The 15499-nt window shown below is 43.9% G+C and overlaps 1 pseudogene; it reads right to left on the bottom strand.

Moving 5' to 3' along the window:
• Positions 1 to 15499, bottom strand: part of LOC124008289 — a 157172-nt pseudogene that overhangs the window by 70105 nt on the left and 71568 nt on the right.

Raw genomic sequence — 15499 nt, 5'->3', positions numbered from 1 at the left:
GTAATGAAAGAGGGGAAGGGAGAGGGAAAGAGAGAGAGGGAGAGAGAGTAATGAAAGAGGGAGAGAGAGGTAATGAAAGAGGGAGAGAGAGTAATGAAAGAGAGAGGAGATGAGAGGGAGAGAGAGTAATGAAAGAGGGAGAGAAGAGGGAGAGAGAGGGAGAGAGAGTAATGAAAGAGGGAGAGAGAGTAAGAAAGGGAGAGAGAGGGAGAGAGAGGGAGAGAGAGTAATGAAAGAGGGAGAGAGAGTAATGAAAGAGGGAGAGAGAGGAGAGAGAGGGAGAGAGAGGGAGAGAGAGGGAGAGAGAGAGAGGGAGAGAGAGTAATGAAAGAGGGAAAGAGGGGGAGAGAGAGGAGTAATGAAAGAGGGGAGAGAGAGGGAGAGAGAGAGTAATGAGGGAGAGAGTAATGAAAGAGGGAGAGAGATGAAAGAGGGAGAGAGTAATGAAAGAGGGAGAGAGGGGAGAGAGAGGGAGAGAGGGAGAGGAGGGATGAAAGAGGGAGAGAGAGTAATGAAAGATGAAAGAGGGAGAGAGAGAGTAATGAAAGAGGGGAGAGGGAGAGAGAGTAATGAAAGAGGGAGAGAGAGGGATGAAAGAGGGAGAGAGAGGGATGAAAGAGGGAGAGAGAGTAATGAAAGAGGGAGAGAGAGGGAGAGAGAGTAATGAAAGAGGGAGAGAGAGTAATGAAAGAGGGAGAGAGAGGGATGAAAGAGGGAGAGAGGGAGAGGATGAAAGAGGGAGAGGGATGAAAGAGGGAGAGAGGGATGAAAGAGGGAGAGAGAGGGATGAAAGAGGGAGAGAGAGTAATGAAAGAGGGAGAGAGTAGGGATGAAAGAGGGAGAGAGAGGAAAGAGGGAGAGAGGATGAAAGAGGGAGAGAGAGTAATGAAAGAGGGAGAGAGAGAGTAATGAAAAGGGAGAGAGAGAGAGAGTAATGAAAGAGGGAGAGAGAGGGAGAGAGAGTAGAGAGAAAGAGGGAGAGAGAGTAATGAAAGAGGGAGAGAGAGGGAGAGAGAGGAGAGAGAGTAATGAAAGAGAGAGGGGAGAGGGAGAGAGAGTAATGAAAGAGGGGAGAGAGAGAGGATGAGAAGAGGGAGAGAGAGTAATGAAGGGAGAGGGAGAGAGAGTAGGGATGAAAGAGGGAGAGAGAGGGAGAAAGAGGGAGAGAGGTAATGAAAGAGAGAGAGGATGAAAGAGGGAGAGAGGGAGAGAGGGAGAGATAGGGATGAAAGAGGGAGAGAGAGGGAGAGAGAGGGAGAGAGAGGTAATGAGAGGGAGAGAGGGAGAGAGAGAGTAATGAAAGAGGGAGAGAGAGGGATGAAAGAGGGAGAGAGAGGGAGAAAGAGGGAAAGAGAGAGAGAGTAATGAAAGAGGGAGAGAGAGGATGAAAGAGGGAAGAGAGAGTATGAGAGGAAAGAGAGGGAGAGAGGAGTAATGAAAGAGGAGAGAGAGGGATGAAAGAGGGAGAGAGAGTAATGAAGAGAGGGAGAGAGAGTAATGAAAGAGAGGAGAGAAGAGGGATGAAAGAGGGAGAGAGAGTAATGAAAGAGGGGAGAGAGTAGGGATGAAAGAGGGAGAGAGAGGGATGAAAAGGGGGAGAAGAGAGGGATGAAAGAGGGAGAGGGATGAAAGAGGGAGAGAGAGGGATGAAAGAGGGAGAGAGAGTAATGAAAGAGGGAGAGAGAGGGATGAAAGAGGGAGAGAGAGGGATGAAAGAGGGAGAGAGATGTAATGAAAGAGGGATGAAAGAGGGAGAGAGAGTAATGAAAGAGGGAGAGAGAGGGAGAGAGAGTAATGAAAGAGGGAGAGAGAGTAATGAAAGAGGGAGAGAGAGGGAGAGAGAGGGAGAGAGAGTAATGAAAGAGGGAGAGAGAGGGAGAGAGAGTAATGAAAGAGGGAGAAAGGGGAAAGCGGTGGAAAAGAGGGAAAGCGGTTTAAAAAACTCTTCCTATAAGTGATGTGGACTAACGACATATGATATTACGTAAAACATACAGATGTAGGCTCTTAATTTAACATCCCTCAGCAACAGAATATTTAAATTAATATGTGTATTAAAAGTAATGTAGGGGTTGATACATTTTTTGTTAGGGAAAATCACATCTGACATCTTAAAGTGGAAATGACAAACTTAAGAAGCCATTTTAAACCTGAAAATGCACAAAAAAGTTATCAGGAACAAAAGAGTGATCAAATTAAGACCCTACATCTGTACTGCAGATAATTCTCACATTGCTGTTTTCCGGTCCAACATATGGCAAACATATACAATTCATCTACTACGAGCTTATCAAGGCTGAATACCAAATGATTCACAATGACAAACGTATCCATGGGAACAAATGGATAAAACATGGATGTGCTGGGGAAAAAATTGTGTTGACAGAGAACTTGATTGTGTTATAAAGCCAACCAGCCACTAACCCAAAGTGAACAAACTAAAGTTCCCCCTAGATAAAATAAAGTTACTATATTCTATTCTCCATTCCTAACCATTGTGCCAAAAAAAGTTACACTTTCCAATACAATATTTTTTTAGTTGTAAATATACAGGAGTCCTTTCTACTCTTTTCTTTCAGGTAATGAAAATAAAACCTCACACAATAAATAAACGAAAGAGACATAACTTTGGAATGTTATTCTGCTGCTTCGACCGGTAAACGTGCCCACAACAGGGTCCAGACAGTTGACTGATTAGAGAGAGGTCAGGGGTTAAAGGTCAAGAGGTTAACATTCTGAAAATAGACATGGATGGAGAAGCACTGAGACTGTTCAGGGTGACACCTCTTATGTAACCCTGATGACAAGAGAGAGGAATGTAACACCCTACCACCCCTTCTACTCTTGTTACTCCTAATCTTTGAATTAGATTTGACTAGATTAGATTAGACAAGAGAGAGGAATGTAACACCCTACCACCCCTTCTACTCTTGTTACTCCTACTCTTTGAATTAGATTTGACTAGATTAGATTAGACAAGATTAGATTTGATTTGACCAGATTAGATTTGACCAGATTAGATTTGACCAGATTAGATTTGTGACCGTTGGGTTGTTGCCCCCCCCCCCGGACCAAGGACCTTCTACACCGATTGCTTCTCTCTGAGATGTATTGAAGTAACACATAGGCTGTAGCTCAGGCCCTGAAGCAAGGATATGCATATTCTTAGTACCATTTGAAAGGAAACACTTTGAAGTTGTGGAAATGTGAATTAAATGTAGGAGAATATAACACAATAGATCTGGTAGAAGAAAATACAAAGAAATAAACAACTGTTTTATTTTTAAAGTTTGATCTCTTTGGAATGCAACAGAAAGGTCCCACATCTAGCCATCACTCTGGTTGTAATTCCCATGGTGTCCACAAGATGGTATGTGCAAAGTTTCAGATGGATAACTTTGACGTATGAGCAAACTACATGACATTTAGTGTGAAGTCACCCAGGTACATTTGGGCAAATCGAGAAGGAGACATTTACATTCACATGACATTTTTCTGCAAGAATATCGTCACATTTGTATACTTGGACTTTGATTTAGCTTTTCCAGTATTAGTAGCCATATTGTAAGTTCAGCATTTGCAAAACAACCAGTTTTCATAACTTCCTAATGCTCCATATTCTTACAATTTTTGTCCAAAAGGAAAAGGCTTGCTGTCTCACAAGGTTAGCAGCTACATTTTGTGACCGATACGGGGATTCCAGAAACTCCCATAAAGCCCAGCTCATTGGCTATCTAGCTAGCTTTGTTTGACCACGATTGGTGCTTATTTGACAAAGTTACAATCGATCATGTGAAGACCGCCCCGCGTCATTGGCAGTGCCATGAAGGCTTCGCTCTCTGACCAAATTTGGTGTCCAATATGATATACTACACTCCTAATGATATAGTGAAGTCTGGTTACGTTCTAGGATCTCTGAGGAATAAATACGAATGTGATTTGACTGGTTGGAACAACGTTTAGGGTGAGATCTTCACATGTGCCTTTCTTTGCAAATTGAACGAGTGGAAATACAAAATCAATCGTGCGTGCTATCTGGACCTTTTTGGGATATGAAAAATGATTTTATCTAACAAAATGACACTTCATGTTATCCGTGGGACCCTTTGGATGATAAATCAGAGCAAGATTTCAGAATGTAGGTACACATTTCACCTTCAGAGGTGAATTTATCAAACCTATCTTGGTGATAAAAGTATTTTGTTGTTAGGAGCTCTCCTCAAGCAATAGCATGGCATTTTTTCACAGTAATAGCTAGTGTAAATTGGACAGTGCAGTTAAATTAACAAGAATTTAAGATTTCAGCTGACATTTGTTGTTTCTCTAAAATCTGCGATCGTGACGTGGCGCTGGATGATTTTCATCATACTGTATATCACATCCGTATCATATCACGAATCCCTCTTTATCTTGGTCAATATGTTCAGAAAATAGATTTAATTAAAAAAATTAATGTTTAAGACATTTCAATCATGTTATTCCAGGACGATATGTCTATATGAGTCCGTCCTTTCTAGTATGGCCATAGAGTCTACTCCTCCTCCTCTCTAGCATGACCATAGAGTCTACTCCTCCTCTCTAGCATGGCCATAGAGTCTACTCCTCCTCTCTAGCATAACCATAGAGTCTACTCCTCCTCTCTAGCATGGCCATAGAGTCTACTCCTCCTCTCTAGCATGCCCATAGAGTCTACTCCTCCTCTCTAGCATGCCCATAGAGTCTACTCCTCCTCTCTAGCATGGCCATAGAGTCTACTCCTCCTCTCTAGCATGGCCATAGAGTCTACTCCTCCTCTATAGTATGGCCATAGAGTCTACTCCTCCTCTCTAGCATGACCATAGAGTCTACTCCTCCTCTCTAGCATGCCCATAGAGTCTACTCCTCCTCTCTAGCATGGCCATAGAGTCTACACCTCCTCTCTAGCATGGCCATAGAATCTACTCCTCCTCTATAGTATGGCCATAGAGTCTACACCTCCTCTCTAGTATGGCCATAGAGTCTACTCCTCCTCTCTAGTATGGCCATAGAGTCTACACATCCTCTATAGTATGGCCATAGAGTCTACACATCCTCTATAGTATGCCCATAGAGTCTACTCCTCCTCTCTAGTATGGCCATAGAGTCTACTCCTCCTCTCTAGTATGGCCATAGAGTCTACACATCCTCTATAGTATGGCCATAGAGTCTACTCCTCCTCTCTAGTATGGCCATAGAGTCTACTTCCCCTTGATAGTGTGGCCATAGAGTCTACTCCTCCTCTCTAGTATGGCCATAGAGTCTACTCCTCCTCTCTAGTATGGCCATAGAGTCTACTCCTCCTCTATAGTATGGCCATAGAGTCTACTCCTCCTCTCTAGTATGGCCATAGAGTCTACTCCTCCTCTCTAGTATGGCCATAGAGTCTACTCCTCCTCTCTAGTATGGCCATAGAGTCTACTTCCCCTTGATAGTGTGGCCATAGAGTCTACTCCTCCTCTCTAGTATGGCCATAGAGTCTACTCCTCCTCTCTAGTATGGCCATAGAGTCTACTCCTCCTCTATAGTATGGCCATAGAGTCTACTCCTCCTCTCTAGTATGGCCATAGAGTCTACACATCCTCTATAGTATGGCCATAGAGTCTACTCCTCCTCTCTAGTATGGCCATAGAGTCTACTTCCCCTTGATAGTGTGGCCATAGAGTCTACTCCTCCTCTCTAGTATGGCCATAGAGTCTACTCCTCCTCTCTAGTATGGCCATAGAGTCTACTCCCCCTCTATAGTATGGCCATAGAGTCTACTCCTCCTCTCTAGTATGGCCATAGAGTCTACTCCTCCTCTATAGTATGGCCATAGAGTCTACTCCTCCTCTCTAGTATGGCCATAGAGTCTACACATCCTCTATAGTATGGCCATAGAGTCTACTCCTCCTCTCTAGTATGGCCATAGAGTCTACTTCCCCTTGATAGTGTGGCCATAGAGTCTACTCCTCCTCTCTAGTATGGCCATAGAGTCTACTCCTCCTCTCTAGTATGGCCATAGAGTCTACTCCTCCTCTATAGTATGGCCATAGAGTCTACTCCTCCTCTCTAGTATGGCCATAGAGTCTACTCCTCCTCTCTAGTATGGCCATAGAGTCTACTCCTCCTCTCTAGTATGGCCATAGAGTCTACTCCTCCTCTCTAGTATGGCCATAGAGTCTACTTCCCTTGATAGTGTGGCCATAGAGTCTACTCCTCCTCTCTAGTATGGCCATAGAGTCTACTCCTCCTCTCTAGTATGGCCATAGAGTCTACTCCTCCTCTATAGTATGGCCATAGAGTCTACTCCTCCTCTCTAGTATGGCCATAGAGTCTACACATCCTCTATAGTATGGCCATAGAGTCTACTCCTCCTCTCTAGTATGGCCATAGAGTCTACTTCCCCTTGATAGTGTGGCCATAGAGTCTACTCCTCCTCTCTAGTATGGCCATAGAGTCTACTCCTCCTCTCTAGTATGGCCATAGAGTCTACTCCCCCTCTATAGTATGGCCATAGAGTCTACTCCTCCTCTCTAGTATGGCCATAGTCTACACATCCTCTCTAACATGGCCATAGAGTCTACACATCCTCTCTAACATGGCCATAGAGTCTACTCCTCCTCTCTAGTATGGCCATAGAGTCTACTCCTCCTCTCTAGTATGGCCATAGAGTCTACTCCTCCTCTCTAGTATGGCCATATACTGTAGTATTTTTTCCTCACTTGTAAAGCTCTCGGGACTTCCATCTCAAATCCCATAACATACATCCCTCTTAGCATGGCCATATATTAACTACTACCCCTTCCTCTGTACTTCTAGGGACGCTGATTATGAGGACGAGGTCCTTCTCCTCCAGATTCAAACCCCAATTGAGCAATGAAGAGCTTTATTATCTGGAGATAGACCAGCCTCGTACACATATCTCTGTCAGTTCTATCTATCAGTTCTGTACCTCTGGGGATGCTGATGTTGAAGTCCAGGTCCCTCTTCTCCAGATGGTAGCAGGCCACATCCTGCAGCCGGGCTCTCTCCAGCTCAGACAGGCTCTGGATGGGTACTGGCTGCAAACGGACACTCTGGCCCAACATGGTCGCCCACGTATGGTCACCCTGAAGGAGAGAGAAAAAGAAAAAGATAGTGTTAGATGTGTAAAGAAAAATATATATATAAAACCTTTATACATGCGAGTTTGTCTCACTGAGAGACATATTTTTTGGAAGAGAGACATGTTCAGAGTAATAGAGAGAGAAAGAGAGAGAGAGAGAGAAAGAGAGTGAGAGTGAGAGAGAGGAAGGGAGGGGAAGCGAAGATGAGTGATTAAAGGAGTAGATGGAGATGGAAGAGGAGTGGAGAGAGAGAGAGAAAAGGAGATGAGTTGCATATGATAAGGTCAGCATAAAAAAAGGATGTCAGACAACTAAAAAGAAAAACGCAAATCGATAGTCTCAATACTACAACGAGCTCAGCCCACTCCTCTACTCCCTGTTCACCCATGACTACGTGGCCACGCACGCCTCCAACTCAATCATCAAGTTTGCAGACGACACAACAGTAGTGGTCTTGATTACCAACAATGACGAGACGGCCTACAGGGAGGAGGTGAGGGCACTCAGAGTGTGGTGTCAGGAAAACAACCTCCCATTCAATGTCAACAAAACTAAGGAGATGACCGTGGACTTCAGGAAACAGCAGAGGGAGCAGCCCCCTATCCACATCGACGGGACAGCAGTGGAGAAGGTGGAAAGTTTTAACTTCCTCGGCGTACACATCACAGACAAACTGAAATGGTCCACCCAACAGTGCCTCTTCAACCTCAGGAGGCTGAAGAAATATGTCACCCAAAACCCTGACAAACCTTTACAGATGCACAATCGAGAGCATCCTGTCGGGCTATTACAGCCTGGTATGGCAACTACTCCGCCCTCAACCGTAAGGCTCTCCAGAGGGTGGTGAGGTCTACACAACGCATCACCGGGGGCAAACTACCTGTCCTCCATGACACCTACAGCACCCGATGTCACAGGAAGGCCAAAAAAATCATCAAGGACAAGGAGCACCCGAGCCTCTGTCTGTTCCCACCGCTACCATAAAGAAGGCGAGGTCAATATAGGTGCAACAAAGCTGGGACCGAGGGACTGAAAAACAGCTTTAATCTCAAGGCCATCAGACTGCTGAACAGCCATCACTAACTCAGAGAGGCTGCTGCCTACATTGAGAACCAATCACTGGCCACTTTAATAAATTGATCACTTTTCACAATGCCACTCTTATAATGTTTACACGTCTTACTTTATTTATTATTTTATTTTTTATTTTACCTTTATTTAACCAGCCAAGTCAGTTAAGAACATATTCTTATTTTCGATGACAGCCTGGGAACAGTGGGTTAACTGCCTGTTCAGGGGCAGAACGACAGATTTGTACCTTGTCAGCTCAGGGGTTTGAACTCACAACCTTCCGGTTACTAGTCCAACACTCTAACCACTAGGCTACGCTGCCGCGTTACTCATATCACATGCATATACTGTATTTTATACCATCTACTGCATCTTGCCTATGGCGCTCGGCCATCACTCATCCACATACTTACATGTACATATTCTCATTCACCCCTTTAGATTTGTGTGTAATAGGTTGTTGTTGGATTACTTGGATATTGCTGCACTGTCGGGTAACTAGAAGCACAAGCATTTCGCTACACTCGCAATAACATCTGCTAACCATCTGTATGTGACCAATAACATCTACTAACCAACATGGGCTTATACAATACAAGCATTTCACTACACTCGCATTAACATCTGCTAACCTTGTGTATGTGACAAATAAAATGTGATTTGATTTGATTTCATCCCAAATATTCTTTTTATCCAACATGGATAACATTGGATAAATGACATGCGTATATTCCATTTTACCCACATGGAATATACGACTACGTAATGAACAGAAATTATTTTGACGGTTGTCATCATTGCTGACTGCCGCCCATCTGTACTATTATCCAACCATCAAATCCCCGTGGAATAGGATATGCTGTAGATATGGTGTACATCCAAAATGGCACCCTATTCCTCACGTAGGGGGATAAGTTCCGTTTTTTCGTAGGGTGCGTTCGTAAATTCACTCTGGCTATCTACTCCTCTTTCGGAGTACTCTCGTCTGAGCGTGCAAGAGCGAACTGTCAACACCTGTTGAATATGGCCTGTGCAAGAGAACTGTCAACACCTGTTGAATATGGCCTGTCAACACCTGTTGAATATGGCCTGTGTCAGAAAGAGCGAACTGTCAACACCTGTTGAATATGGCCTGTGTCAGTAAGAGCGAACTGTCAACACCTGTTGAATATGGCCTGTGTCAGTAAGAGCGAACTGTCAACACCTGTTGAATATGGCCGGTGTCACCTGTTGAATATGGCCTGTGTCAGTAAGAGCGAACTGTCAACACCTGTTGAATATGGCCTGTGTCAGTAAGAGCGAACTGTCAACACCTGTTGAATATGGCCTGTGTCAGAAAGAGCGAACTGTCAACACCTGTTGAATATGGCCTGTGTCAGTAAGAGCGAACTGTCAACACCTGTTGAATATGGCCTGTGTCAGCAAGAGCGAACTGTCAACACCTGTTGAATATGGCCTGTGTCAGTAAGAGCGAACTGTCAACACCTGTTGAATATGGCCTGTGTCAGAAAGAGCGAACTGTCAACACCTGTTGAATATGGCCGGTGTCAGTAAGAGCGAACTGTCAACACCTGTTGAATATGGCCTGTGTCAGCAAGAGCGAACTGTCAACACCTGTTGAATATGGCCTGTGTCAGCAAGAGCGAACTGTCAACACCTGTTGAATATGGCCTGTGTCAGCAAGAGCGAACTGTCAACACCTGTTGAATATGGCCTGTGTCTGAAAGAGCGAACTGTCAACACCTGTTGAATATGGCCTGTGTCAGTGCAAGAGCGAACTGTCAACACCTGTTGAATATGGCCTGTGTCAGTAAGAGTCGGCAAAAAAGTGTAATTAAATGGTTGACAGCAGCACAGTTACAGTCACCAAGGCACTGGATAACATGAAAACAGCCCATCCAGCTCTGGTAAGGTGAGAAAAAGGGTCAGAGTGAGGTTCTCTCTCATTTATGTCTGGAAGTAGCTAGCAAGCTAGCCAATGTTAGCCAGTTAGCTTGGGTGCTTGACTGCTGTTGTCTGGTCAGAGCACTTGGATCAACCCTACTCCTCAGCCAGTGTCCAGTGTGCGCTCTGAACGCTCTGAATTTCTGGAAGGAAAATCTGAAAACTCTCTGAATGTACTTACGGCCCAGAGCGCACTCTGAGCACACTCAGGGACTCCAGATCGAACTTACAAACACACCCTTTGTTGAAACACACACATCTATTACAGAAGAACAGAAATCCATCTATTCTCTCTCTCTTGTGTTGGTTTAGACAGAGGACAAACTTCCTTTTGAACGCTGAAGGCTATGTCTGGGGGATAAATGTCAGGTCATTCTCAGTGTGGAGAAGAGAATAAGAGAGGTCACAACTGGAAGACTCTCCCCCTTCAAGGCCCTCTCCCCCTGGGTTCACACTGGACCCACAAGGCTTCGGGAATATTTAATGTACATTCCAAATGGCTTCCTATTCCCTATATAGTGTACACTACTTTTGACCCGGTCCCATAAGGCTCTAGTCAAACGTAGTGCACTATATAGGGAATAGGGTGCCATTTGGGAAGTGGACTCCGCAGGTCTTAGAACAGTCGCATAAAAGCATGAGGTTTTAATGTGCTATGATATTGTTGTGGGAATACAGTCGCAGTGTTCAGACCCCTTTACCTTTTCCACATCTTGTTATGTTACAGCCTTATTCTAAAATGGATTAAATAAAAAATATTTCCTCAGACATCTACACACATTTCCCCACAATGACAATGCAAAAACAAGTTTTTAGATTTAAAAAAGATTGTTTAACAAATAAAATAAAACTTAAATATCGTATTTACATAAATATTCAGAACCTTTGCTATGAGATTGTCAGAGCAAAAACCAAGCCATGAGATCGAAGGAATTGTCCGTAGAGCTCCGAGACAGGATTGTGTCGAGGCACAGATCTGGGGAAGGGCACCAAAACATTTCAGCAGCACCTAAAGTCTCTCAGACCATGAGAAACAAGATTCTCTGGTTTGATGAAACCAAGATTGAACTCTTTGGCATGAATGCCAAGGAGGAAACCGTCTGGAGGAAACCTGGCACCATCCCTAGGGTGAAGCATGGTGGTGGCAGCAAGGGATGTTTTTCAGAGGCAGGGAGTGGGAGACTAGTCAGGATTGAGACAAAGATGAATGGAGCAAAGTACAGAGATCCTTGATAAAAACCTGCTCCAGAGCACTCAGGATCTCAGACTGGGGCGAAGGTTCACCTTCCAACAGGACAACAACCCTAAGCACACAGCCAAGACAATGCAGGATTGGCTTCAGGACAAGTCTCTGAATGTCCTTGAGTTACCAACCTAGAGCCCGGAATTGAACCCAATCAAACATCTCTGGAGAGACCTGGAATTATCTCCCCATCCAACCTGACAGAGCTTGAGAGGATCTGCAGAGAAAATGGGAGAATCTCTCCAAATACAGGTGTGCCAAGCTTGTAGCGTCATACAAAAGAAGACTCGGGGCTGTAATCACTGCCAAAGGTGCTTCAACAAAGTACTCAGAGTAAAGGGTCTGAATACTTATGTAAATGTGATATTTCAGTTTGAATTTTTTCATAAATTAGCCAAAATCCAGGGAAAAAAAGTTTTCTTTGTCATTATTGGGTATTGTGTGTAGATTGACTGAAAAAAACGATTTCATAATTTTTAGAATTAGGCTGTAACCTAAAATAAAGTCAAGGGGTCTGAATACTTTCCAAAGGCACTGTATGCTGGCCTGGTACCAGATCTGGTTGTTCTCTTGCCAGCTCTATTGATTTCAATATCAAGCCAAACATCACAGTTCCATAAGGAGTTGGGAAGAGAGCCAAAACAAACTGGTACCCAGGACGATGCTATTATAGGATCAGAATCAACTGGTCTAGATCGTCAGAGTAACTAATGCTTTTCTAGAATCAGAATCAATTGGTCTAGATCCTCAGAGTAACTAATGCTGTTCTAGAATCAGAATCAACTGGTCTAGATCATCAGAGTAACTAATGCTGTTCTAGAATCAGAATCAACTGGTCTAGATCGTCAGAGTAACTAATGCTGTTCTAGAATCAGAATCAACTGGTCTAGATCATCAGAGTAACTAATGCTGTTCTAGAATCAGAATCAACTGGTCTAGATCATCAGAGTAACTAATGCTGTTCTAGAATCAGAATCAACTGGTCTAGATCATCAGAGTAACTAATGCTGTTCTAGAATCAGAATCAACTGGTCTAGATCATCAGAGTAACTAATGCTGTTCTAGAATCAGAATCAACTGGTCTAGATCATCAGAGTAACTAATGCTGTTCTAGAATCAGAATCAATTGGTCTTGATCATCAGAGTAACTAATGCTGTTCTAGAATCAGAATCAACTGGTCTAGAACATCAGAGTAATTAATGCTGTTCTAGAATCAGAATCAACTGGTCTCGATCATCAGAGTAACTAATGCTGTTCTAGAATCAGAATCAACTGGTCTCGATCAACAGAGTAACTAATGCTGTTCTAAAATCAGAATCAACTGGTCTAGATCATCAGAGTAACTAATGCTGTTCTAGAATCAGAATAATTACATTACTACAGCTAGTATATTACTACAGCTAGTACTGAACCCCCTGGTATATTACTACAGCTAGTACTGAACCCCCTGGTATATCACTACAGCTAATACTGAACCCCCTGGTATATCACTACAGCTAGTACTGAACCCCCTGGTATATTACTACAGCTAGTACTGAACCCCCTGGTATATCACTACAGCTAATACTGAACCCCCTGGTATATTACTACACCTAATACTGAACCCCCTGGTATATCACTACAGCTAGTACTGAACCCCCTGGTATATCACTACAGCTAGTACTGCAGCCCCTGGTATATTAATACACCTAATACTGAACCCCCTGGTATATCACTACACCTAATACTGAACCCCCTGGTATATTACTACACCTAATACTGAACCCCCTGGTATATTACTACACCTAATACTGAACCCCCTGGTATATCACTACAGCTAGTACTGCACCCCCTGGTATATCACTACAGCTAATACTGAACCCCCTGGTATATCACTACAGCTAATACTGAACCCCCTGGTATATCACTACAGCTAGTACTGAACCCCCTGGTATATTACTACAGCTAGTACTGCACCCCCTGGTATATTACTACAGCTAATACTGAACCCCCTGGTATATTACTACACCTAATACTGAACCCCATGGTATATAACTACAGCTAGTACTGAACCCCCTGGTATATTACTACAGCTAGTACTGAACCCCATGGTATATAACTACAGCTAGTACTGAACCCCCTGGTATATTACTACACCTAATACTGAACCCCATGGTATATAACTACAGCTAGTACTGAACCCCCTGGTATATTACTACAGCTAGTACTGAACCCCCTGGTATATTACTACAGCTAGTACTGAACCCCCTGGTATATTACTACAGCTAGTACTGAACCCCCTGGTATATCACTACAGCTAATACTGAACCCCCTGGTATATCACTACAGCTAGTACTGAACCCCCTGATATATTACTACAGCTAGTACTGAACCCCCTGGTATATTACTACAGCTAGTACTGAACCCCCTGGTATATCACTACAGCTAGTACTGAACCCCCTGGTATATTACTACACCTAATACTGAACCACCTGGTATATTACTACAGCTAGTACTGCACCCCCTGGTATATTACTACAGCTAGTACTGAACCCCCTGTGTGTCAGGATTCTGGATCCATTGTTAGAAGGTTGTATACTTTCTCATGATGATACGGTTCTGTTCTATTGCAAGTATAAACCATTATCAGTGTTAGGTGACCCGATGAATCCTCGTATGCTTGACTGGCGGGATATGAATCATTTCATTTCCATCGTTACCAGGCTGTTCCGTTTATTTTTTTCTCCATTTCATTTATTTTCCTTGTTTGTCATGTCAGCGCCGAAACAGCTTTCCACTGGAGTCATCACCACTCTACCTGCCTGACCGGGCCGGGAGTCAAAGGTCAGAGGTCGGCACACATGTCATGTGATGGGAGTGCGGTAAGTTGAGCCATTTTTTACATTCAGCATCACTCCATCAAGGGAAACACAGTATTCCCTCTGACAGATATCTACGTATACTGCAGGAGGTTCTGCATCCCTGGAGGAAAATCAGATTTGATGTAAATATAAACGTCTTGAAAACATAGCTTGTCCAAATAAGGGGTCTCTTGGGCACAACTTGCTCACGGTATGTGGTACATTGAGCATAGGGAAAGGGGAAGTTTGGCTGCCTTGGTGTAAGTGGGTGAAGGTGTCCTGTGACAGTGGGTGAAGGTGTCCTGTGACAGTGGGTGAAGGAGTCTTGTGACAGTGGGTGAAGGTGTCCTGTGACAGTGGGTGAAGGTGCCTTGTGACAGTGGGTGAAGGTGTCCTGTGACAGTGGGTGAAGGTGTCCTGTGACAGTGGGTGAAGGTGTCCTGTGACAGTGGGTGAAGACGTCCTGTGACAGTGGGTGAAGGTGTCCTGTGACAGTGGGTGAAGGTGTCCTGTGACAGTGGGTGAAGGTGTCCTGTGACAGTGAGTGAAGTTGTCCTGTGACAGTGAGTGAAGGTGTCCTGTGACAGTGAGTGAAGGTGTCCTGTGACAGTGGGTGAAGGTTTTCTGTGACAGTGAGTGAAGGTGTCCTGTGACAGTGGGTGAAGGTGTCCTGTGACAGTGAGTGAAGGTGTCCTGTGACAGTGGGTGAAGGTGTCCTGTGACAGTGGGTGAAGGTGTCCTGTGACAGTGGGTGAAGACGTCCTGTGACAGTGGGTGAAGGTGTCCTGTGACAGTGGGTGAAAGTGTCCTGTGACAGTGGGTGAAGACGTCCTGTGACAGTGGGTGAAGGTGTCCTGTGACAGTGGGTGAAGGTGTCCTGTGACAGTGGGTGAAGATGCTAATAGGTCAAAGTTTAATTTATGGAATGGGGGTGTGGTATATTGTATACCTTAAATGTATGCCTACATTCTGATATACAGTTGAAGTCGGAAGTTTACATACACTTAGGTTGAAGTCATTAAAACTTGTCTTTCAATCACTCCACACATTTCTTGTTAACAAACTATGGTTTTGGCAAGACATCTACTTTCTCCATGACACAAGTCATTTTTTCCAACAATTGTTTTCAGATTATTTAACATATAATTCATTGCATCACAATTCCAGTGGGTCAGAAGTTTACATACACTAAGTTTACATACACTAAGTTTACATACACTAAGTTTACATACACTAAGTTTACATACACTAAGTTTACATACACTAAGTTTACATACACTAAGTTTACATAAACTAA

The sequence above is a fragment of the Oncorhynchus gorbuscha genome, linkage group LG21, assembly GCF_021184085.1.
Source record: "Oncorhynchus gorbuscha isolate QuinsamMale2020 ecotype Even-year linkage group LG21, OgorEven_v1.0, whole genome shotgun sequence".
Lineage (NCBI taxonomy): Eukaryota > Metazoa > Chordata > Actinopteri > Salmoniformes > Salmonidae > Oncorhynchus > Oncorhynchus gorbuscha.
The sequence above is the reverse complement of the archived record's forward strand: the minus strand, read 5'-3'. Positions and strand labels throughout refer to the sequence as shown.